Source organism: Anolis carolinensis, chromosome 1, assembly GCF_035594765.1.
Source record: "Anolis carolinensis isolate JA03-04 chromosome 1, rAnoCar3.1.pri, whole genome shotgun sequence".
In the NCBI taxonomy this organism is placed as follows: Eukaryota; Metazoa; Chordata; class Lepidosauria; order Squamata; family Dactyloidae; genus Anolis; species Anolis carolinensis.
In genome coordinates, this window is record NC_085841.1 from 192,471,074 (window position 1) to 192,494,053 (window position 22,980).

Sequence of the window (22,980 nt, forward strand, 5' to 3'; positions counted from 1 at the left end):
AATGTACAATATTTTACAGAAAACACTGCATTGTTAAGAAAAATACTGGAGTAAGTGATTTTCTATAGATTTTCTAGAGAGAGAGCTACATGAAACAGCAGGCAATGTAAGAAGCTCCAGTCACATCTAGACTTTCATTGAATAAAATGGAAGGGGGTACCACACAAAATACTTCTTGCTCAGGACATTTCTTTTCCAATATGCTTTATATATACAGTATCAATTAGGATAGGAAAAGAACCTCTTTTCTGCAGCCCCAAGTCTTTCCCAGCCTCACCTCAGTCCAAGTTTTTAAAACTTTATGTAAACATTGTATCTCAAAGCTCTGACTTAGGGAGCACCACACAAGAATATAATCCCAGCACTATCAAAAATAAACAAACAAGCAAACTAACAAAAAGTATCAAGGAAAATGCTGAAAATCAACTAAACACTGGCCCAGATAACCCCAAGGAGTTACTTTCATCCTTTTTCTGGACAAAACATTTGGCCACTTTTGGGACAAATGTACAACCTTGTGGTGCAATGCATCACAGAAAGGCTGCTTCCCCTCCTGCAAGCAACCACCCCAATACAAAGAAACATCAAGTAAAGTAGGAGCCCCTGGTGGTGCAGCGGATTAAACTGCTAAGCTGCTGAAGTTGCTGACCGAAAGGTCGGCAGTTTGAATCCAGAAAGCAGGGTGAGCTCCCACTGTTAGCCCCAGCTTCTATCAACCTAGCTGTTCGAAAACATGCAAATGTCAGTAGATCAACAGGTACTGTTCTGGCAGGAAGGTAATGGCACTCCATCCAGTCATGCCGGCAACATGACCTAGGAGGTGTCTACGGACAATGCCGGCTCTTCGGATTAGAAATGGAGATGAGCACCAACCTCTCTCTCTCTCTCCCTCTCTGCTGTTGGGAATTGTGGAAGTTGTAGTCTAAAACACCAGCTGAGCCTCTGCTTCTGCCGTTCCAAATGGGATTCCCTCCCCCACCCCCCCCCCACCCCCCACCCCTCTCTCTCTCTCTCTCTCTCTCTCTCTCGGCTGTTGGGAATTGTGGGAGTTGAAGTACTAAAAAGCAACAAGAGGGATGGTGGATGGGGCCAATTGTCTGCAGGGTGGAAACCTCTTCATTGAAAAATATGCAAGACAACTGAGTGCACTAAACAGTGTGATCCCAAGGTAAGGAAAAACTCCCTTTTTATTACGGAATGGAGTTAGACTGAACTCTCTTCTTCTGAACACTTCTGAACACTTCCCAGTATAATCTAATGAAGCCTTCAATGTCAGGGGGAAATTTTTACCTTTACAAGTAAAGTACCCTGTTTTTTGGAATGCTGCAAGCTAAAATTGGCTAACAAATATTTTGTTTGTCCACATCCCAACACATTCCCCCTTTTAAGAGGAGAAAGGGAGACTGAGAAAACTGACCAAGATGGACAATGTTGTGAAGTGGAAGAGACGAAGGCAGAAACATAGAGGAGGAGATTAGGTGGATAAATAGAAGAAAACAAACCATCTGAGAAAGAAATGTCAATTCTAACTTGTAGCTTGAGAATAGCATATGCCTACGGGCTGAAACAAAAATTGAGTCCCATAGCACATAATTTTAAATGCCTACACACTTTATATTCAGTCTTAGTGAATAAAAATAATGAACCACCATGTCATCTTACCTTAAAATAATGCACATCTCAGAATGTATTAAAAACCTGATACATAGATTTAGGACACAGTCCAGGTCAGTGGTTCTCAACCTGTGGGTCCCCAGGTGTTTTGGCCTTCAACTCCCAGAAATCCTAACTTCTGGTAAACTAGCTGGGTTTTCTGGGAGTTTTAGATGAAAACACATGGGGACCTTCAGGTTGAAAACAACTGGTCTAGGTACAGATTGTGCCCTAAGTACAAACAGATACTGCATATATAGGATGTAGCAACACCCTGTGAAATTACAATTATAGTAAACATATATATAAGTACAGGCATTATAAAACTCATTCCATACACAGACTGCTGACTTAACTAAAAGCAAAATCCAGAGACACCAAAAACCAACAAGTATATACAGTACTTCAATCCTCAATCTAGATTTAAGGAAGTATTTAAAAATGAAGAACTCAAAGATATGAAAAACAAACACAACACTTAAGTTTCTTAAAGTGGATTTTAATGCTATGATAGGAAACCCATGATGATTTGCCAGAAAATATGGATTAGGAACAAAGAAAGAATATACTGCACAATATGTGAGAAAGAAGAAATTAGTTAAATTGCTACCAAATAGAACTATGCATATAGAAGTTGAACAACTATATATATGATAGATATACCGGTATACATGGAACAATAATGATGTATTTGCTTAAGCTACCTTTACATTCTACTTTACAAGGTAGAATGTACAAGTAGCATATGGAACCATTAAGAGATAATTTGGATTCAGAAGAGCATTTAGATTCAGGAAAGCAAAGTTTTGCATATTTTGGAAGAGATGCCACAACATGAATATGGATCTATATATTTGCTTTATTGACCATGGGAAAGTACAAAATAGCATGTAAATGGGGTTGTTAGTAAACAAAGGTCTCAATTCAAGAGAGACTTGTATAATCGACACTTTGCACCGCAACCAAAAGATTCAGTGTAAGTTTACAATAACGTCACAGAGTACAAAGAGAGAGAAATAGGAGTACAAGATGAATGTATACTCCCACTACTGCTTGTAATTTCTACTCCAAGAGCTCTTGATTCAAATGATTGGTATCATTGTTAATGGAGAGTTTATCAAAAACATCTGATATGCAGACAATATCACTAACTGTCAGGTTAGATGGTATATAAACATTACTCAATAAAGTCAGTGGAGTAAGTAATGACCATGATCTAAAGATGATCAATGGCCTTTAAATTAAAAGATCTTTGACGTGACATTACAGTTGCTAACAGCTTCAACTTGAAAATGTTAAGAAAACTTATAATTAGATGTCACAGACTGGTTATAAAAACAGCTAAGGGGGAAAAACAGCTGAAAGAAAAAATATCATTCATGCTTTTGACTTAAAGCCATGGCTGGCCAGGGTCTGGGTTCTTACAAAAGTATGTAAAGTTTCTTAATGCCCCAATGTCACATGTTTTGATCACATTCAGTCTAGTTGAGATCAAAGTGGTCTTATGAAGACTTGTCTTTAAAGATGGTGGGAAAACATCAATGTTGTGAGAAGAATTATATTAAGCAATTCAGATCAACTGACTGGTTTTCAGTTTAGTTTCAGGCCCAATTTAAATTACTGTTATTAGTCTTCAATGTCCAAAATGATTTGGGATCAATTTATTTTATGGATTTGCTTTCAAGCATACGACCTGCCTGTCTTGAAGATTTGTATCTGAAGCTCTGCTCTGGTGCATCAGTCTGAACTGTTTGACTGACAAATAACAAGGGCATAATATTTTCTGCAGTGGGCCTGTATGTCTGGAGGACCCATCCAAAATTTCATCTTTAGCGGAGAAATTCTTAAAGGTCTAAATCCTGATTTTAGTCCTGAATACTAATAGGGTAGACTTTTGGATTTTTTCTGTGCTAACTTGCAATTCAACAGTTGGTTGAATGGATCTTCTCTAGTAAGGACAAACCAGCAGGATACCAACCAAAGTTATTTTGTTCTAGTACACAATCTGTTTTTTATCACAAGGTGTTATGATAATTGCTTTCTCTGTTAGCAGCACATTTTAAACATTCTTTCTGCTATTATCTTATTGCTGTTGTCTCAAACAGGCAGTGACAGGATGGAGACAGAATGGAGACAACCTCACTTTTAAATCTAGCATCACTTAGTAGGAAAGATGTCTATTCAGAAACACTGGAATCCTAGTCAGTGTAAACAATATTGCATTAAACAGATGAATGATCCTACTGCATATGAGAAACATTTTCCTACAGTCATCTTGGGAGTATAGGGTGTCCTTTTCTGGACTTGATGCCCGAAAGGTGAACTTGCTGCCTGGAAGGAGTTCATATGCTACTTTCTTCCAAGTATGTTCTATTTCCATATTTATAAATATATTTGGAAGTTAAGAAAATACATAACAAAAACGCTATTACATGACCAGTGCTCTCTTTCTTCCAAGGAAATACAAAATCCAACTTGCAGTATTACTCACAAAAGTTAGCAGCACTCAACAGTATTGTACTTGATTACATCAAGAAAGAAGTGTCCCCAAACTGCCTTGCGATATATTTATTAGGTACAAGTGCACAACCTTTTTATGGCTCTATTTTCCCATATTCCCATATATCTCAGAGGTGGTGTGGAGACACCACAAGATACAATACCACATCTAAAAACTTGCAGTTGATTTTGTGAAAACTAAAAATATCTGTTTGAATGCTGACAGTTGCTGACAGCATGGCAAGCAGGACCCAGCATACCTCCAATAGTACTGATATTCAAACATTTCCTACTCAAGACCCAAAGTCAAGTAACTAACCTTGGGCATGGGTGAAGAAGTGGCAAGTGTTGCTAGGTAGAAACTAGATAACCTTTTTTTCAATTGGGAAGTCCAACATTTTTTCAAAGTAATTTTATTGTAATACATAATTAAATGCATTTTAAATAGAGCTTTCAAGTATGGGACACAGGAATAGGATTGTTGGGCAGGGACAGGTGAAAAGTAAATAAGGAGAAAATATAGGGGTTGAGAAGGTTGCACAAAAAGAAACATATAAAAAAAAGATAAAAAATAAAAATAGACAAAGAGTAATTAAAACAAAAAAAGTGATAAGAAAAAGTTTATGTGACTTCCATCTATTCCTTGATGGTCGTTTTATGTTTTTTTCTTCCACAATCTTTCCTTTCTTTTCTGACTTCCCCTTCTTTCAGTCTATATCTCACGAACATTTATTTCTGATATATTCTTCTTCTTTTGGATTATTAGTTCCCTTTTTCATCTTTTAAAATTGTCTTTGACTGGTTGCCAGTCAGTCTGCTTTTTAGGTATTCCTTGGTTTGGTGTTATCAAATAAGTAAGTCTGTCCATGTTCATTATTTCCAATATTTTATTCTGCCAATCCTCTATCTGAGATGTTTCTTCGAGCCTCCAGAAACTAGAAAACCTTGAAAGAGTTACATTTTCCTGCTAGGAATTTTGAGACTGCTTAGCACCAAGCACACACACACACAGCAGCAGCAACTTTAGTGTGCCAGTGCTTGAATGTGTTTTTGCTAGAAAAAAGCAGTGAGTTTTGAAATTCTCATGCATCTCCCTAAAACTTTTATCATCATAAACATTTGGGAAGTTAGTCTTTCCTTATTTTATTCTCATAAGCAAAAAAAAAAAACATTTCAAAAGATTTGTCCTTGCTGGGTGCAAGCGTATGAACTTTGGTACATTTTTCTACTTTTTAATTTGGGGACTGTTTGCCAGAAAGTACAAATACTTTTTTAATGCACAGAATACAAGAAGTTCAAATACAATTCATTTCTGCTGGACATTTTTTCTATTACTGCTACTGCTAGTCTTTTTCACTTACAGGTAGCAAAAAAAATAATAATCTTGCAGTAGCTGACAATTTTTCCATAAGCATTCAATATGTTGAGGCACTTTCTTGTTGACCAAAAGAAAAAAAGGATTTTACATCTGTAGCATATACACAATGCCACAGACTGTCACATTGGATGAAGGTGAAAATCTTCAATTCCCCCAAGAAAGGAAACCATATTTTTCCTTATGTGTATGTGTTCCACCACTAACATCATGGTTCATGTACTACTCAAATGTTCAGAACAAGCGGAAGAAACCAACAGTTGGTATACAGTGGTTGGAGGCTTTGACTGAAACTGTTGAAACAGAAATATTATAAAGTGCATGCATGTTCAACAATCATTGCTCATGTCCCTCAAGGAGAAGCAGAAATCTGGTCCAAAGTTTTTACATGGCATTGGGCTCGTTTGGATGTCTTTAAGGTACACTGATTTATAGCTTGGCGCTTATATTTATACATGATTGAATCTGAAATTGATCAGCTCAACATAAATGTGTATGTTTTAAATTGAGATGCTTGCCAAAATTCACAACAGCCTATAGGAAAACTGCAACAAGACACGAGCAACTTGAAAAATTGTGTATGAATATATCTTTCAGAGTAAGAGAATGCAAGCATCAGAAGAGCAGAGCAAGACAACCATTTTGTGGAGTTGCTTACACATTTCTGACCACAAGTTATAAAGAGATTGGGGGTGCTTTGGAATAATAAAAAGTGAAAAATCACCACTACCTAATTCAGAGTACTCTGCAGCAAGCATTTACCTCACTAAGCAGAAAATAATATCATTTGTGCTGCAGTACTGCCACAAACTGCAGTCATTTGAGGAAGTCAATTGTCATTGAAACATAATTTCCAGAAATGACATGAACTTGCTGTAATCCCTGAGAGATGCCCCCTCTCCATGCAGAACCACTGTATAATGAAAGGCTATCTTCTTCATTTCATAGAGGGAATTCTTCCAAGAATAATGGAAATTTTCATCCAAAAAAATGGCAGATGTAGCATATAAACCAGCTCCTGTTCTCAAATTTAAGACAGTTATAGCCACAAAAATCATCTTGCAAGATAATTTAACTATTCCCCACCTTCCTCCTAAGCAGAGGACCCAAGGCAGGCATCAATCAGAGTTAATTAGAAAATGAATGAATAATTGGTGACTTTGAGTCCTGAGTAGGGACAACGTTGACAATTAAATTATTTAATTAACTAACATCACAGTCAAAAAAACTATGGCATGACCTCCTCACACGACAAGGAAGAAATTACTCTTCATATTTACCTAAAATTAAAAGGAAAATCTGATGTTTTTATAGTGTTTTGTTCTTCAGTCATCACTATATATCTGTGGAAGGTCCAGGGTGGGAGAAAGAACTCTTGTCTGTTGGAGGCCATTTGTAATTGATTTGTAATTAATCACCTTGATTAGCATTAATGCTCTTGCCAGCTTCATGGCCTGGCCTCCAACAAACCTTCTACAAATATATAAACCTCCCTTGCTTTGTTTCCAATATACCTCTGAGGATGCCTGGCATAGATGGCGGCAAAACGTCAGGAGATAGTGCTTCTGGAACATAGCCATACAGCTAGAAAAACTCACAACAACCAAGCTATGTTCTAATGCAAACAGCCTATTCATTCTTACTAAAATGCTCCTTTCACATGAGCAAATAAACAATCATGGAAGAAAAAGCTTCATGTGAAGTCCATACCTATACAGTAACAGCTTAAATGCCAAAACAAGCTAAGATAAATAGCAAGCTGTATATTTTTCTATTGTTTATGAATCTTGATATATCGGGGCACACGAAAACTTGGTTTAGACATGATATGAATCTATCTCCTTCCTAGACTAGTTCAACCACTCATCTGAGGGGAGGAATAAACAGGTTGAATGCACCAATATTTATAGCATAAGCCAAACTTTCTGTAAATTCTCCAAATGCGAAAACATCTTACCTGATAGAAGTTTCAGTATACAGTACAGGCAGTCCCCAAATTATGAACAAGATACGTTCTTTAGCTTTGTTCTTAAGTTGAATTTGTATGTAAGTCAGAACAGGTAAATTTTTAAATGTAACTCTGCTATGTTTGGATAGCATAAGGACAACACCCCTGTGGTGTTTATTTTACTATCTCTGCTTCGGTTCAGATTTCCCCTCACTTTCTGTCCCTGTGATAATTGGATTTTGAAAAATGTGGCTTGTTCTAGAAACAAGGTTTGGTGATAAAGTTTATTTATTTATTTATGTCATTCCTATCCCACCTTTCTCACCCGAGGGGACTCAAGGCGGGTTACAGATCTGGCAAAGATTCAATGCCAATAAAACAACAATACAGTAGAGTAAAAACACAGAGCAATTAAAACCATTAGGCATTAACACATGTAACAATATACAAAACTTAAAACATATAAAGTGCATAAATCCATTCGTCTAAAACCTTGCACATAATCCATGAACCAGAAACGTTCGGACAGACAAGTTGGACCAGAGCCATTTAAGGTCAAGACCAGCACTCTGAATTGGGCTCAGTAGCATATTGGCAGCCAGTGGAATTGTCACAACAAAGGAATAGTATGCTCCCTGTATGCCACTCCAGTTATAAGTCTGGCTGCCGCCTGTTGTACTAGTTGAAGCTTCCGGGCCATCTACAAAGGCAACCCCACGTAGAGCGCATTGCAGAAATCCAAGCAGGATGTAACAAGAGCATGGACCACTGTGGCCAAGTCAGACTTCCCAAGGCAACTGGTAGACAAGTCTTAGTTGTGCAAATGCTCCCCTGATCACTGCTGAGACCTGGGGTTCCAGGCTCAGCAATGAATCCAGGAGAACACCCAAGCTGCAAACCTGTGACTTCAGGGGAAGTGTAACCCCAGCCAAGACAGGCTGTAACCCTCTGCCCTGTTCGGCCTTACAACTGACCAGAAGGACCTCTGTCTTGTCTGGATTCAATTTCAATTTGTTCTCCCTCATCCAGACCGTCACAGCTGCCAAGCACCGGTTCAGGACCTAAACAGCCTCCTTACTAACAGGTGAGAAGTAGTGACAGAGTTGGACATCATATGTGTACATTTGACAACGTACACCAAAACTCCAGATGATCTCTCCCAGCAGCTTCATGTATATGTTAAACAACATGGGGGACAGTACTGAGCCCTGTGGGACCCCACAAGACAATGGTTGTGGGGTTGAGCAGGTGTCCCCAATGACTCCTTCTGGGAACAACCCTCTAAGAAGGACCGGAGCCACTGTAGAACAGTACCTCTGAGACCCATTCCAGCGAGGCATCCCAGAAGGAGACCATGGTCTACGGTATCGAAGGCCGCTGAGAGGTCCAGCAGAAACAACAGGGACACACTTCCCCTGTCCAGTTCCTGGCATAGATAATCTACTAAGGTGACCAATACTGTCTCAGTTCCATGTCCTGGCCTAAAGCCAGACTGCACTGGATCTAGATGATCAGTGTCTTCCAAGAATCCCTGGAGTTGCGAGGCAACCACACATTCCATGACTTTGCCCAAATAAGGGAGATTAGAAACATGCCGATAGTTGACTAATTGAGTGGGGTCCAGTGATGGCTTTTTCAGCAGCGGTTTTATAAGAGCTTGTTTTAAGCTGGCTGGAATCTTGCCTTCCCAAGGGAGGCATTTACCACCAACACCACCCACTCTGCCAAACCCCCTCTGGCTTCCTTTACCAGGCAGGATGGGCAGGGGTCTAGGATGCATGTGGTTGGTCTCGCCTCTCCAAGAATCTTGTCTACATCCTTGAGCTGCACCAATTGAAGTGAATCCATCAAAACTGGACAAGCAGGTGCTCATGTTACATCGTCAGAGACTGTTGTTAACATGGAGTCCAACTCGGAACGGATCAGAGTGACTTTGTCCACAAAGAAGTTTCAGTTGAGACACCACAATAACTATTTTAGGAGTAAATTTCCATTCCTGGGGTAGCTTTTCTGTTGTCTCACCGCAATTTTTAACTATGAGTCATTTGTAAATCATTTGTAAGTCAGGTGTTTGCAACTTGGGGACTGACTGCATACCATTTTTGTATCTGCTCTTCATATTCTGCATGCAAAGCACATTTTCAATAACTCAAGACAAACAAAAGCACTGAGAGTACCCAAAAGGAAAATTGTACATGGGAGTGCCTTTAAAGGATTAGTGACACCCCTATGGAATTCATGTAGCAATTATAGCTAAGTTCTTACTTGTTATAATCTGAACCCACATGTATGCACTAAACTACTCAAAGGATAAGCAAATCAGTACTACTTTCTTCAAGTAGCATTTTTTTCACTATTGTTGGTTGTAGTGCCATGAACACTTATTAGATTTAGTATGTACGGTCTGGAACTAAACAGCTCCATATTTGTTGGACTCCTGTCCTTATATGTGTGTGTTACATGGAGTATAGATCAAGCATATTTATATCTTCTGTAAATGGCAATACTGGCTGATATAACTGGACTTATCAAAAGACAACAGACAGAACTTTTTGTTGCGAATAGAATTAGTTGGGTTCAGCTAATATGTGTTTTCTACAACTTTCTCAATGGAAATTATGTTGTGCATCTGGCAGTTTCCTCCTGTTTCCATCAACAGACTTAGGACCTCTTCAAATGGGCTTTTATTTTATATTTTTTTTTTTGGGGGGGGGGCAGGTTTTTGCAAGTTTGGCTATTGAGCCCAACGGTTCCCATCACACCCCAGAGAAGTACTTCCGGGGTGGCTTCATGGCCGAAATGGAAAAAAGCCCTGCCACCGCTGGGGAGATGGGAGGCTTCCCGTCTTTCCCTTGAAATCAAAGGAAAGAGCTGACTTCTTCACGCTTCCCACTGAGTGATGAGGTAGTGGGGAGCCAGGACGGTGTGGGACATGATTCTGTCAGCACATGTGATAAGGAGCACCTTGCCTCCAGACCAACTCTTATGTTACGGTACTTGGAATGCTGGCCTAGGACTCTGAGAGATGAGGGTTCAGACCTTGGTCATCAAACTCAATGGGTGGTCTTGAGCAAATCACTCTTATTCAGCCTCAGAGGAAAGTGGAAACAAGCCCCTCTGAACAAATCTGACCACAAAAAGCCTGTGATAAGATTACCATAAACTGGAAATGGCTTGTCAGCACACAATGATAACCACAAGAACATTTCTGAATCTACAGGCAATCAGAGGTCCTGAGATGGCAACTTATAAATTGGAAGAGGTGCTGACAGGAGCAAAGAATCCTGTGGGTATGCAGTTGTCCATAATCTCCCATCTACTTACTTCAATTTGGCAAAATAACTGCATCATATTTGCCCTCATCACAACCCTGGAACCAGGTGTGGTAAATGAGAAATACCACCAAGCAACCAGAGCTTGGAAGTTTTTTATAACTTTGAAAGTTGTCACTTCTCCTGCCAAACTCAGCCCATCAATATATTTCTAATGAATAAAACAAGTCTATGAGGAACGATAGCCAAATAAAGTTTTGGAAATACTTGCCAATGATACTTCTAGATAATTTCCAAAAACAAAATCTTAAAAGTATTGATTCAAACTTCAATTTAGTTTTGAAATATGAAAGTTGGAGAAGTGTTTCATTCTTCTTCATTCGAACAATGTATTAATCATAGCTCAGGTACTTGCCAGATATGCCTTTTGCTACAGGGCAGTTGGAGATTGAGGTACAGTTATAGTATAGTTATGCACTCTCAAAGTACTTAATTAGAATCACTATTACAGGGTTTTTTTTTAAAGAACCCCATTTTCAGGAGTAACTAACATAGTTTACAGCTTAAGCCTTAAAAACATGTACACTACAAATCACCGACCTGAGGTACAAAACGCACTTTCTTCCTGTCTCCATCACCATCTCCTCAACATCCACATCAGAACAGGAGACAGCAGCACAAGGCACATCAGTTAAAGTATGTTGTAAACTTAGTCACCCAAAGCCATAACTATAAATTTAGTGATTTAGTAGTCATAACGTACTTGTTCCTTCATTATTGGAAACATGAATTATCATAGCCAATTAATCTTTTGTAAGTAGTTGCATCCAGATTCTGCTATTAACATACCAAAAATTCAGCCAAACAATCTTTTATTGATTGACTCACTGAGAGCACCTGCAGATGTCCACATAATACAGCAAGTATACTATTAATTGTCCCGCTTCAAAGCAAATGCTGCCATCAAAGCATTCTGTGGAACTTCCACTGAATCTCATAACTTAGTAATAATCTCATAATTTAGTAATAATGTATCTAAAAAAATGATCAAATTCAGATATTGAATTAACATACTATAAATAATGGAGGTATATATTATTAACTCAACAGTGGGGAAAAAGGAAAAACTGCAGATTATTAATTGGCAAATTCTGGATTTCAATGTGTAAATGTCATGGATGAGGGATAGATATAAAAAGGAAAAGTTTAGGCTCATTTTTGTTTAAAAAATCAGAGCTCTACTTAAAACGCATTTAATTATGTGAAATTAAAGAATATATTAAGAATAATACATTTAACTGTGGAGCTTGTTCCAATAAGGAGGAATTATGTCAAAGCTATTTTTTGAAAAATACACTTAATAGCAATGGTCAATAGGACAGATTCTCTAAATTTCCATAGATCATTATATATGTGTATTAGGCTTGATCGATCCACGAAAAATTTGATTCTAAACTCGTTTCAAAACTAGAGGGGGGCAGCTTTTCGTTTCTGATGGTATTTCCGAATTTGGCCCCCCAAAAAATTCGAAATTAACAAAAATTCGTTATTTTCTAAATTAATTCGTTAATGGCGGACGCGCATGCGCAATTCCCAAAAACAGCACAGAGGGAGAGGACTTTACAGGACTCTCCCACCCTCATTTTTTGAGTGATCTTCTTCAAACTTGGTACAGTAGTAGAACACATTTAACACTGATAGCTCACCAAAATTTGGAACGTTTCCCTTATCCTCTGATTTTTGGCGAATTTTCATAGCTTTTATAATAAACCATTTTTTAATAATTGCAGAAATCTGTTCCTGCTTTGAAAGTCTTATTTCCTGTTAAATTGGGTTGTCTTTACTGTGAAAGTCATTGTTCTACTTCAGAAACTTTGTTTTTGTGGCTGAAACTTTGTTAAATTGGTGTGTGTGTGATATATACTGTGTATATATATATAGTCCCTGCATATGTGTGTGTGTGTTTGTGTGTGTGTGTGTATAGGTAAAGGTAAAGGTATCCCTTGACGTTAAGTTCAGTCATGTCTGACTCTGGGGGTTGGTGCTCATCTCCATTTCTAAGCCCAAGAGCCAGTGTTGTCCATAGACACCTCCAAGGTCATGTGGCCGGCATGACTACATGGAGTGCCATTACCTTCCCGCCAGAGCGGTACCTATTGATCTACTCACATTGGCATGTTTTCAAGCTGCTAGGTTGGCAGAAGCTGGAGCTAACAGCGGGCACTCACTCTGCTCCCGGGATTTGAACCTGGGACCTTTCGGTCTGCAAGTTCAGCAGCTCAGTGCTTTAACACACTTCGCCATCGGGGCTCATGTATATATAATATACATACACATACACACAATGTGGAGAATATGTGGAAAGGTAGATAGATAGATAAGTTGGGAGCCACAGCGAAGGCACCTTCCTGGGAGCAAGGTCTAATAATAATAATAATAATAATAATAATAATAATAATAATAAATCCCTTACAATATCCAAGATGGGTACCATTATTGGCAGAGAAAGCCAAGCTGTAGGAGTTGAAATCCAATCATTTATCCTCCCTATAGAATCAATTTTATATGCATTTTTAGCTACAGAAAAGCTAAAATCAGGACAGTAAAAGAACAACACCCAGAAAATGGGAATTCCAGACAGGAAACAATCAGGGCCAGCTAATACCTCCCAACAAAGGATTCCCCCAGGTAGGAAGCAGCCAGGCTTTGAAGCTGCAAGGCTATTCAATGCTAATCAAGGTGACCAATTGCAACATTCACACTTGCCTCCCACAGACAAGAGTTCTTTCTCCCACCCTGGACCTTCCACAGATATATAAACCCCACTTGCCTAGCTTCGCACAGATGTCAAAACCTCACCGCCGGGCCCCTCTCTGTCTCTCTCGGTCTCGGCTCCATCCGCCGCCTTCCCGCCTCAGAGAGACACCAGGCCTGAGCTGAGGCGAGGCGGCGGCCATTTCCCCCCTCCGTCTTCCTCCTCCTCCTCCTCGGCCTCCTTCCCCCTCGCCCCCTCCCATTGGCTGAGCCCGTGACGCCCCTTTTGCTGAGGGGCAAAAGGAAAGGGCCTGAATGGTTTGGGTGATTTGCAAAAGCTTTTTTTTCCTAACGAAGAAAACGACGACATAACGAAAAACGGCCTCTCGCGATTCGAAACCACGATATCAGACGTGTGGACAACCAATGCTTCAAAATTGCTTCAAAACAAACGAAAATAACGAATTAATAACGGTTAACGGGGAAAACAAATTATTTGAGCAAGCCTAATGTGTATGTATATGTAAATATGTGCATTTTGTAAAAGTAATGCAGTTTGACACCACTTTTACTACCAGGAATCAGTGTCATGGAATGATGGGAATGTAGTTTGGCGAGGTACCAGCACTCTTTGGCAAAAAAAACAAAACCAAAAGCTACAGACCTTGCAAAACTACAACTCCCATGGTCCCACTGAACTGAGCCATGGACGTTAAAGTAGTGTCAGCCTGCAATAATTCTATAGTGTAAATGCACCTTGAATGTTGGTTTCACAATTGTTTATTTTTTCTACCAGAACTTGATATATTTTCTGTATGTCATTGGAGTACACCAAATAGCCTTTATGACCAGTGATTAGTGCATAAAACAGAAATGGAACATGGTAGAGTGCAATCATATTTATGACACCTTATGTGTAATACTTAAATTGTCAGTGTAACTTCCCTACGTGTTAACAATCTTATTATAAAGTTAACAATAATGCTAATTGGTGGAACTGAAGTGCTCAGATTAGTTTACAGGAGTTGCATATCTACAAACCTCAGCAGCTCAAGTTCTCTAATGCATTTTTTACACGTAAATTAATATGTGGTTTATAGAAGACACTGTCAGTTTTTCAGCTGATGCATAAGAAAAATCACAGCTCTGTGCAGAATCTATAACAGCTGTGCTAAGGCTGCATGCCCAAAGTTCACTAAACTGCAGCTTCCTTTGAGATTAAATAACAATCACGATGGAAATTCTAATGAAAAAAGTATGTATCTCAGGATAACAGTCAATAAAAATAAGGAAGTTAATGGAGTTGATTACTTAGCTTCAGGAGGATTATGTTCAGGAACATTACACAGAATCCAGAAATATACAAATCCACCATAAAATTGTTGTCATTTTTATCCTGCCCTTTTCCTACTTAGGTTCTCAAGATGGCTTACAACAGTTATAACAAGCATAGCTAAAAATTCATAGTGCACAAAATATTAAGTTAAGAATGTAATTAGGCTTTCAAAAATTTAAACTAGTTAAAATTAAAAGGAAACAACAAATAGAAAACCTAGCACATTATGTAATCCTACCCCTACTCCTAACGCATTCCCCCTAAGCAATCAAACGTCAAAAACCTGACAACACAGAGAAGCCTTCATTCACAGGCAGAAAGATAGCAGAGAGATTCCTAATCTAATCTCTCTGGGAAGGAGCTCCAGAGCCTGAGAGGAACCACTGAGGAATCCCCCTCTCATGTTCCCATCAGATGTGAGTGTGGTGGGATCCAGAGAAAGATTTCCCTAGGAGATCTCAAAATATGGGCAAGTTCATATGGGAGAATATAATCTAATGATGACCTGGACGTGATCTTTATAGAATTTATAGTAAATGCTCATAATAATAATTAATTAATAATTTCCCTTTTTCTCTTTCTCCTACGTCAGTATTTTAATTTGCCCAAAATATATTTTCGAAAATGTACTCAGTGCTATGAGGATGTTCCCACACAATAATAAATCCTAGTCATAACAACTCATTTCTCTGTGACTACTTCTGTCATCCCCCAAAAAACCAGAGGAGGTACATACCCCTCATGTATAAGTCTAGAAAAAAGCAACCACTCCAAAGCTCAGTGTGAGTATCCTTCTATGAGTAAAGCGGCAAATGGCAGGAGCTTGGTCCACCCTGGGAGAACCTAAAAGAAATACAGATCCGGTTTACTCTCTTTGCTGTGGTGCTGCCTCTGGCCTTTTTGGATGACTGGTATGGGAAATGCTGATGGTCTTCTAAAGTGACATCGGTGCTTTCCCCACTCCATAGAATAGCCTTCAGCTTAACCACTAGTCATATCAAAATGCATATTCTTGATTCCAAAGCCTGTCCTTGTCTTATATGTGAGTATATATGGTAATAGTATTCTAGGTTTTAAAGGAAACTCCTTCATGCTACTGCCAAAACTGGTTTCAAATGCGATGTTACTATTTTAGCCACACAAAATTCAATACATTTGAATATCAATGGTAGAGATTATGGATTTTCTAAAATGTGCTAAAATTCCATATCTTTTTATCATATGTATGTGTGTATAGTGTAAAACTGATGCAGTTTGACACCACCTTCCAATGTTTTCAATCCAACCTAAAAATTTGGCTCTTTAACCAAGCTTTCTGATAGATATAGAGCCCAAAAGGTTCAATTTGTAGACTCATTGGTTTTCTCACTGAAAGCACTTTATATTACTGATTGGTTATTATTCATCTTATGTCTATAATTACCATAACATTTTATTGATGTATATTTTAGGGTTGATTGATTTTACTGTGGCATTTTTATGTATTGGTGATGTGAATTATGTTTCCTTTTGATGTTTATGTATCTGTATTTATTACACCGTATGTATTATTACATTATGAGTGCTTTGTAAGTCGCCCTGAGCCCCTTTTGGGAGATGATGGTGGGGTAGAAATAAAGTATTGTTGTTGTTGTTGTTGTTGTTGTTATTGTTGTTGTTGTTGTTGTCAGGACTTGTTGCTATGGAATTCTGAAAACTATAGCTTGGTGAGGCACCAGCACTTTTTAGCAGAGAAGGGTAAAGGCCTTGCAAAACTACAACTCCCAAAGTTCCACTGTATGAAACCATAGCAATTAAAGTAGTATCAAACTGCATCTCAAAATAATAATAAATAAACTTTATTTTTATATCCCGCCCCATCTCCCCGAAGGGACTCGGGGTGGCTCACAACAGGGACAAGCCCGAAAACAACAACACAAGACATTTGACCAAAAACATTCCAACGATTCACAAAATAAATAATAAATACATTAAAATCCAAGCAATAAAATCAGAGAATTAAAAACAAACCAGCGGGGACAGGTTTCATAAAGTGCTGTGTCATGGAAATGAGTGATAAAGTGCCGTACGCCCTTAAAACAGAGAGAAGCATTCTAATGCCAGCTGTATTGGGCCTGTTCATTCAAACGCACTCTGGAACATCCATGTTTTTAATTCCCGGCGGAAAATGGGCAGGGAAGAAGCTAACCTGATATCCTTAGGGAGAGAGTTCCAGAGCCAGGGGGCCACCACCGAGAAGGCCCTCTCCCTCGTCCCCACCAGCCGCATTTGAGACAAAGGCGGGAGCGAGAGGAGCGCCTCCCCGGATGATCTCAGGGCTCGCGTTGGTTCGTAGGAGAGGAGGCGATCACGGAGATAGGCAGGTCCTGAACCGTTTAAGACAACTTCTTCACCTTAACAACAATTTGTGATTCTGCAAAAGCATTTTAGTCCCATTTATCTCAATAAGATAGACCAGAAGTATTTGCACATATCCTTTTGACTTTTTCCACATTTTGGTGTATTACAACCTGCAATTCCAATAGATATACCATTGTTACCATATGCTGTATAAAAGATACAATATTATTTATTATTATAATAAAATATACTTGACACTTTGAAGATGAATTTTCTTTACTGTGGCACTTGTTAGCACACACACATGCACACACTTGGCAGCAATTACAGCTGTGAGTCTTCTTGGGTATTATTATTATATTTATTATTACATTTATTTATACCCTGCTTCATCTCCCCCGAAGGGGACTCAAAGCGGCTTAACATAAAAGCATTAAAAAAGGGTAAATGTTTTCCCATGACATTGAGAGAAGCCTCCCACAAGGATGGTAAAAAACATCAAAACATCCGGGCGTCCCCTGGACAACGTCCTTGCAGATGGCCAATTCTCTCACTCCAGAAGTGACTCAAGTTGCTCCTGACACGAAAAAAAGTCTTGTAGACTCTGGGGGTTGGTGCTCATCTCCATTTCTAAGCTGAAGAGCCAATGTTGTCCATAGACACCTCCAAGGTCATGTGACTGCCATGACTGCATGGAGCACCATTACCTTCCTGTGAACTTTAAAACAAGATTAAATATAAACAATATTTTTTAAAAAATTAATTAAAAACTGTTAAAGAAAATTTAAAGCTAAAACCAGCATCTCCTGAACTGATCTTAAACATCTTCATCTTTAAAAGCCTGCCTGAATATAAAGGTTTTAGTCTGCTGCTGGAAGGACAGAAGGGAGGGGGCAATTCTGGCTTCCCTGGGCAAAACCAGTTCCAGACTCGAGGGGCAGCCACCGAGAAGGAAAGCCCACTCTCTTGTTCTCACCAACGAAGCTTGAGATGGAAGTGGGACCAAGAGAAGGGCCTCTCCTGAAGATCTCAGGGTAAGTCTCTGTCAGCTTTACCTTAACCAGATTCTGCATTTCTTCCCATTCTTATTAACAATTAACTTGGGTACCCAGTGCTGCCCAGGTTATTTGAAAAGGCCTTGTTCGTTTTGGATGTTAGTAATATCAGTTTGGTCATATGTTATGCTATGTCTTAGAAAAAAGTCTTTGCTGTTGTTTTTTATGAATGCCCCCATTAGAAAATGCATAAGGATGTGGGTGAACTACAATTTCCAAAAACCTTGGGTCAAACTTCTGTTTGCTGTGTGCCATAGGAAAGGGTAGGAAAGGGTTAAGGAAGAAGTGGGCAGGGTCATGCAAATTCCACACCAATGGAGAGAGTAAGAAACACTGGGGTGTGGCTCGCTGTAACCTGCAATGTCCTTGGAGGGAGTGACTTGGTGGCTCCTCATCATCCTCCTGCCCTCACCAAGTTTGTGGAGGCAGGAGGCTGTCTGAGTAAGTGGACACCTCTGCCACATACACACATACACATATTTCATTTTATTATGTGTATAGATATTGTTCTGGCTCTATCAAGCTGAGTAGCAACCACTGATGGATAGCAATGTTGAGTCTCATATAAGAGAAGAAAGCAGGATATAAATTTAACAACACCATTTTTTTAAATTCTGCCATAGATTTTCAATCAGACAGAGGGCTAGGCTTTGACTAGGCCATTCTAAAAGATGTGTGTTCTTGTTTGTAAACCATTCTGGTGTAATTTTGGCTTATCTCAGCTGTGGATTTTTCCCGTTCCTTCAGAATTACTATGAGTCTCTTGGTTGCTCCTCTGACTAATGTCCTTCTTACCCACTCACTGAGTTCCAGTGGATGGCAAGGTTCTTTAGGCAAAGTTGCAGCAGAATAATTTCTTCTCATTTTGTAACAAGGGACTTAACAGTGTCTTGGAAATATTAATTTTCAGAGTTTTCTAAAATACAGGCTTGCTTTATCTTTGTTGCATCATTTTTTCAACAAACCTAAATCATAAGCAGTGTATAACACTTTTGACTCCTGGTCCACTCTTTTGTCCAGGCACTGCCTCCTTTTCCCTCTCCAAATTGACTTGTCATCCTCTAGTGTTTAGTCAGGCTAAAAAAATAACTGGGTTCCATTTTATCATTATTTTCTGTTTTTGATATTGCTCCCTAACTTGTCAAATAAGTGGGGTATGCCTGCAACCCAATGCTGATTGATGCTTCTTCACAACATTGCTCTTAACTTTAAAAGTTCTCAGGGCTTCATGATGTTGTTCCTGAAGATGTGCTTTTAAAAACAAAAACAAACAACAAAGCAACATCCCTTTGGTACAGTTCATGAACAGGCAGGTGTCTTTAATCTGAGATAACAAGACATTAGAACAGCACTCTGGTGGACTCCATTCAATGGCTTATGTGACTTTTGGATTCAGAGGGTTGCACCAGAGTTTATTCAACGTGTCACAATAAAGGGACATGAATACTTTCGCAAGCAGGTTTTGCAAATGCCAGTTTGTTTTTGTTTACTAAACTTTTGGGTAACAAAATATTGTGTACTTTCAGAGTGCTGAGTTTTTTGTGCACAAAAAAGTGATGCTAATTAAATCAATTTTGCTTCCAAGCTGCAACGTAATTAAATGTGAAGAAGTCAAAAGGAGGTGGATACTTCTGCAAAGCACAATATGCATAACTGTACCATGAAGCCTCATGTAGCAAATTTGAGAACATTGTTTTTAAAGTGCCTACCTACATTGTTTTAATTTTCAAGTACACTAGGGTTGGTTCAAAAGAGCCGTCTTTGACTGAGAAAGTGCACAGCTTAGAGACCTTTTCCAGCTCTACACTGTCACTGAACTCCCTATGGAATTCGTGAATGTTTCCACAACCTTGAGGACCGAAGCTATAATGAGCTCCAAATAGTCTACTGCAGAAATAAACCCAGAACCATTATTTAATAATACAGAATGCTACTACTTGCCTATTGGCATAATGGATTCCTTGCACACAAATAAGGATATAAAATACCCTCTACAACCTAGACATCAACCTCTTTAGAAAAGTTATTTGTGATCTAGTTTCATTCACAGTAGTAGGGACTTGAACATTCAGAATGTACCTTTAATGAAAGTTATACATCTTTTCAGTCACTTTCAATCACAGGAAAATCAGTAATTTTCATAGATAAAACCCAAGGTTGATGGGTACTGTTCTATTATCCAGGCGGAGGCCAAAAGAGGGTGCTAGACAGAGAAGGATAGTCCATTTTATGGGGGAGTTGAAGGATGAAAACCACTTCTGCAGTTTTTGCTGGTTATTCCCCTTCCCCAATTTTCATTTAATAAATGAGGGTTGTTTCCAGAAAGACAACATGGGTGGGGGGAATAACAGGAAGACTGGCGGAAAAGGTTTTACTCCTTCAAACTCCCTCTCACCCAACGTAAAATGGACTATCCTCTGTCTAGCACACCCTTTTGGCCTCTGCCCGGATAATAAAACAATACCGTTGATAGTTTGCAGATGCCATTGATAATGTGAATTTCTCCCGCAACCCACCTGCAAATTTGTTAGGGGACCTAAGGAGTAGGTTTAGAAAGAGCAGGAGAAAAGAAATAAAATATCTCATTGTACAGATAGATACTCACATAACTGACACTGGATAGAAGCCATAATATTTAACAAAAATCAAATGCTTTCTCAATGTGGGATAAAATATGAGTAAATATTTTACCCATGGCAAAATGATTATGCTTTGAAATACCCAAGATAGGTATGGAAGTTAAAGGCTGCATCTTTATTGCTACGGGGTTTGTTTGTTTGCAATAGTCTGGAAAGGAAATATAGTAGAGTCTCATTTATCCAACACCTGCTTATCTAACGTTCTGGATTATCCAACGCATTTTTGTAGACAATGTTTTCAAATACATCATGATATTTTGGTACTAAATTCGTAAATACAGTAATTACTACATAGCATTACCATGAATTGAACTACCTTTTCTGTCAAATTTGTTGTATAACATGATGTTTTGGTGCTTAATTTGTGAAATCATAACCTAATTTGATGTTCAATAGGCTTTTCCTTAATCCCTCCTTATTATCCAACATATTCACTTATCCAACGTTCTGCCGGCCAGTTTATGTTGGATAAGTGAGGCTCTACTGTATATCCAGTTGATTTAAATGCATCTTGAAGGTATCACATGAGTACAAGGGAACTTAAGCATGAAAATGATGCTGGGACTCTGACACCTTTCGTTTCTTCTGAATAAATAAAACACTGACCAGATCTTTGCAACTGAACTAGAGTGTGGTAGGGATAACCTTATACTGAACTTTCGTACCCAATTACATGCTGACATTAGCTAACTTCCCCAAGATGAAGAGGCTCAACAACACAGTAAAAGAGATGTATTCAGCAGTGCAACCACATTACAAAATTGCATATCTTCAAAACTAAAATCCCTGGACTCATGTTATTGACCTACAGACTGCAGCAGACTAGTGAGAAATATAACACTTTTACTTAGAGACACAAGTTCTGATACAACACATTTTTTCTTTGAATCTGGCCTCAGCATTACATTATATATTATATATTCCAGGATCTTCCTGGCCTTTTTTGGTCAAGGGAAGTGGTGGGAGAAACGAGGGGAACAAATGTGTTAAAACACCAAAATTAGAGACAGTTGAGAACTAAAGGATACAAGGAGTCTCTATGAAATTATGATGAAGTAGACAAGCAATATGCTTCTTTATTCTTAGAAAGGATATAACAGTCAAAGGAGACTTTTACATTCATGAGACAGCAATCTGGAAACCTGTCATACTTTTTCCTCTTCAGAAACCAACCTGCTTGTAAAAGTAGATTGGTTATATTTATTTAGTTAATTATTACATATCCACCCAAAACATTGCTTGTGGTTGCGGAGAGTGGGAAGCTTTAAAAGGTATATATAAGGTTGGCTATTAGTGAGCGAAAGGAATACCTTCAACAATTTATCTTGTCTCCTATGAAGTCTGTTTAGAGCAAGAAAACCACGCAGTCCAACAGGGATCAACTGTACCTGTGTTCTTTCCCTGTCCCTGTTCTTCTGCATTCACAATCATGGTTATTTATTTTATATCCCTTTGCAAACATTTGGTCACCCCCTTACCTCCTGATATCACCTCTTATGAATAGGGTGGTTTTGTTTTCTTCCTGAAATGATCAACCTCGCTCCAGAAGCTAAAAAATCAAGATAATATTTCTATAGACATGAAGTACTATGAAAAGATAAATATAACAAATCAGGTATGAACTCTCACTACAAGCCAAGATAACTAAACTGAGGCTGTCGTACTTTGGACATACCATCACATAAGATTCACTGGACAAGATGGTGATTGTAAAACTGGAGATAGCAGGAAAAGAGGGAGATTATACTGCAGTGCAGATGGACTGGTTCAATCAGGGAAGTCACAGTCCTGAGTATGCAAGACCTGAATAAGAAAATTGATGCCCAGGGCGCTTGGAGATCTCTCATTCACAGAGTTGTGTATGAAAATGATCATTCTTACTGTGCTTATTCATTTTCCATTTCTTCTCTAATTCTATGAATTCCCTTTTGATTGTTTTGGACTACAAGTACTTGAGCTAGTAACACTGAAATATACTAAGAAAGAAAACTCTTAGCAGTAATAGTCAAAAGACATTGTTCAACTCTCACTTTTTTTCTTCAAACAAGGGGGCAAAAGCATACAAGCTTTAGGGAAAACATGGGAGAATAAAAAGTTTACCGGGGGGGG

General features: G+C 38.7%; 1 protein-coding gene across 2 annotated transcripts in view; it reads right to left on the reverse strand.

Moving 5' to 3' along the window:
• The window catches only part of znf385b (zinc finger protein 385B), a 304,135-nt gene that overhangs the window by 274,060 nt on the left and 7,095 nt on the right, over positions 1-22,980 (reverse strand). The window contains exon 2 of one of the 2 annotated variants that reach the window (XM_062963059.1): positions 22,350-22,420. The exons of the other annotated variant lie outside the window; for it this stretch is intronic. The gene's annotated coding sequence lies outside the window, so the exon portion shown is untranslated. The remainder of the gene's footprint in view (positions 1-22,349; positions 22,421-22,980) is intronic. 2 annotated transcript variants of the gene reach the window in all.